Raw genomic sequence first — 4,227 nt, 5'->3', positions numbered from 1 at the left:
CTCAGCCATCCCTTGAATTTCTGTAAGTCCTTGAAATTTTTTTGAGATGATTTCTTATTCATTGTCTTAATTTCAATTTTTGAATGTTGATCTTCTTAATTTTGATTTCCCTGTGTTATTCTGAACTTCAGAAGTTTATGCTTGTGATGGGCTTTTTCAATTGCTATGCTCTTCCACTCTTGGTTGGATTCCGACATCTACTGATCACATTATTCAATTTCTTAGAGGTTACTTACAACATCACATGCAGCCAACAATAGGTATATATATATATGCATTGAAAAATATTTGTTAGATAATATTAAACATGATGCTATAGCTGATAACTTTGTATCTACAAAAGCTTGAAAACATAACATTCTTTAGTTTTTTGTTTGCTATGTATATGTATTGGAGTTCCATTAATATGCCTTTTTATTTTGTTGTTTTGTATTACTAGTTGTTAGTTTATTTGGCTTCCGGGTACGTTCGAAGATTTTTCCTTTCAATAGTTGGGGAGTCCCTTTTAATTGTATTATTCTTTTCTAATTAATAAAATTCTCCAGAGATGCCACCTTTTTTATAGAAAAAAAGATTATATATATATATATATATATATATATATATATATATATATATATATATATATATATATATATATATATATATATATAATGAAAGGCCCCATTTTTTTTATTTTGCCTTGGACCGGCCCTACGCATGGATTGTATTTTATTCACCATGATTACATTATCGCTCATCAGTCTATGTCTCAATAGGTACTTTCTTCGATCTTCATCATCTACTTTACATTTTTTTTGTTAATTATCTCGATTTCTGTATGATAATCTGATTGATTTATTTCCCTCCATGTAAGTTGTTATTTTGTCTTAAACTCCTCTTATAACATTGAAATTTCAGTGTATTATCTAAGGTGGCGTTGTTGCATGATTGCAATGAAAAATGTCAAACTTGTAACCATAGATTTCTGACGCTTCTTGTGACATACGTGACATCTTTTTTGGAGGTTTCATCTGCATATCGGACATTTAGGTATTCCAAGTCGCTTCTTTGAATTTCCCTCTTTCCTTCTCATGTCACCTTCTTTCTCTATGTTTCGTTGTTTGTTCAGGTAATACATTCCTCGTTTTTTCTTCTACTGTGATTTACTTTTCACTCGCCTTTGATTTCCTCTATTTTTGTTTTTTTTCTCTACTTCTCTCTTATGCCTCGTGTCTTTTTCTAGAGATTGTCCTCTTCTTCTTAGTCAGCTCTGGGTCTGCGCTTTTACATGTAATACTTTTGTCATTGATCACTGCTACTTTCTGTTGTAAGATTGGCAAGGTTCTTTCTTATGACTTGCCTCTATTTGTGCAATTTGTCTTTGTTTTTGTCCTCTTCTTCTTCTTCAGCTCTGCATCTATGCTTTTACAGGTAATAATTTTCTCATGGATCACTGCCACTTTTTGTTTTATTATTAGTAAATGTGAAGTGGTAGTCTGATTTTTTTTTTTTTTTGGTTTTGTCTCCTATTCATCTGTTTTTATACCGATCCTTTAATCACTGGATTTGGTGTTTTTTTATCTGCATGTGTGTTTGCATTGTTAAAAAGGGATTGAAATTTCAATGGCTTTTATATATTTTCTTCTAAAAAGGTGTCTCTTGTCACTCTCTATTAGTGATTAAATCCATTGTTAAAAAACGATTGACCTTTGGCTTCCATATATTTTTTTTGTTCAAAAGAGGTGTCTTCTATCGCTTATGTTGGTGATTATACTTTGGTATTATCATTGGTTTCCATGTGTTTGCTTTGATCATATTATATGTATAATCGTGTTGTCTCTTTCAATGATTCCCGTGTATTTATCCAAATTAGGTGTCATAAGAGTTGCCTTTTTCTTTTATGCGTTTAATATTTTTCATTTTTCCTTGTCGGTATGTTATTTGTATTCTTATTCCATGTTCATTTGGTTTTTGAAAAGAAAACTAGTGTTTTAATGATACTTGTTAATTTTTTTCTGTAATAAAGAATTGACCTTTGAATGATTTTTGTTGTTTCTTTTCTGTGAATGTCGTACGATCATGATTCTAATGTTATTCCATTTTCAGTTGTATTATCAAGAAGAAGTAATCCAACATTTGAATGAAACCCTTGTAATTTCTTGGAGAAAAGCGTGATAATGTAATTTAGATGATCAAATATAATATTTATTTATGAGGAGTTTCTGTTTTTTCTATGTTTTAGCTATGTTTTCAACATGAGATTGCTCGATACCTTTCTTCTTATTTAATTGATCATTCGAAATCTTTCATAATTAAGGATCAATTTGGTTGATCAAAACCCAATTTCATTTCCTTTTTTTACAACTGCTCCTTGTAAAAACCAAAGTAAGCTCGAGGCAAGCTAATCTTTTGTTTGTTGTTGAATTCCAAACCATGGTTTCTTGCAAATTTTGAAATATTTCTTTTTGTCTCGTATCTAACAATTTTTACTTATGCAATTATTTTTTAATTTCATTAATGATGTTCATTTAAAATACAATTTATTTATAGCTAACGTTATTTAATTTATAATTTAATATTATTATCATTTAAAATTATTGTTGATTAATTTTAAACTTATTATTATTAATAAGTTAAAGAAGACTTCTAAGAAACATTTAATATTATTATTCAAATATGCAACATATACTAAATAATAAAGTGATAAGATTGATAATTTGCATTTCAAAGGAGACTTGCATGGATAATATGACATATCCATGATTTTTATAATTTGATTTTGTTATTTATAACTATTGCTCGTTAATTTTAAAACCACTTATTATTATTAATAACTGAAAGAATACCTTCAAAAAGCACTTATTATTATAATTAAAATGATAAACATATACTAAAATACAAAGTGATAAGATAGACCATTTGCATTTTAAAAGAGACTTACATTGATAATATGGATAATATGATATATCCATGATTTTTAATTAATTATTGCTTTGAAGCAACACAAACATACAACCATATATACAGTATTTAATTAAATATTATCTATATCACATTCCATAACATATGATTGATAACATGAATCTAATCTAATTTACATTAAAATTTCAACCACAACATATAATGATTAGTTTAAAAGAATACTTAAACCAAGAAAAATAAAATAATAAAAAATAAAAAGAATTAGTATATAACAAACTTACAAATTAAAAACTTTAACATAATAACATGGTTTGAAAAATTGTCCAAAGCCCTCAAACTCACACAAAAACCTTTAGACTTGTTTTCTTTCTGAATTTTGTATATGATTGGTATTTGTGTGTCTATCCAAAGAGATTAGCCTTTTATATTAGACTATTATTTATGAGTACACTTTAGGTTTGATATTTATTTAACCTTATTAACCAAATTATAATCATTATTAGAAAGACACTACAATTTATCAGTTTTAACTATTTATAAAATATTATTTGGGTTGTTTAAGTTAAACTAAAATTTATATTTAAGTTGGTCCTATAATGTTATATTTAAATTTATAATTTAAATATTTTATACAAATTGTTTAAAAGTTATAGCTTTAAAATGATAATTGTTTACATCCAACAATATATTAAAACTAATAAATTAAGTATAATATGTAAAAAGTTAGAAAAAAACACATAACTTTATAAGTAGAAGTAAATATATTACTTTAATATTGAAATTTAGTTTATATATGATTATACTTTAAGTTTGATATTTATTTAATCTTATTAACCAACTTATAATCCTTATTAGAAAGAAATTGAAAAGTCATGGGAGTTTCAAATGAATGTGGTGAAAGGAAAAATGAATGGGAGTTTCAAATGAATGTGGTGAAAGAAAAAAAATATTTCTTTTATAATATAGTATGATTAGGTGAATATTTGCGCGTTGCGCAGAATAAAATTAAAAGTTTTGGTAATCTTATGTTATTGAATATATATATATATATATATATATATATATATATATATATATATATATATATATATATATATCATTTATATTAACCATAAAATAAAAATTATTACATTTAGTTTATATAAAATTATAATTAATTTGAACAATAGATAAATAAATTAACGCTTATTAAAATCAAGTCATTTAATGGTCTCTACTCATGTTTTACGTATGTATAACATTAATTATATTTGTCAATTATTTTAATTAACTACTGTTATGATTATTAATTTAATAAAATGGCGTTGTTTTAATTTTATCGTA

General features: G+C 25.5%; 1 long non-coding RNA gene across 1 annotated transcript; it reads left to right on the top strand.

Moving 5' to 3' along the window:
* The first annotated feature begins 696 nt into the window (after positions 1 to 696).
* On the top strand, positions 697 to 2,214 carry LOC145094753 (uncharacterized). Its single transcript, XR_013703535.1, has 2 exons — positions 697 to 758; positions 901 to 2,214. It is a non-coding gene; the product is annotated as an uncharacterized LOC145094753 (long non-coding RNA).
* The last annotated feature ends 2,013 nt before the right edge of the window (positions 2,215 to 4,227 follow it).

The sequence above is a fragment of the Lactuca serriola genome, chromosome 3, assembly GCF_051521515.1.
Source record: "Lactuca serriola cultivar US96UC23 chromosome 3, Lser_US96UC23_V15, whole genome shotgun sequence".
Taxonomy (NCBI): domain Eukaryota; kingdom Viridiplantae; phylum Streptophyta; class Magnoliopsida; order Asterales; family Asteraceae; genus Lactuca; species Lactuca serriola.
The sequence above is the reverse complement of the archived record's forward strand: the minus strand, read 5'-3'. Positions and strand labels throughout refer to the sequence as shown.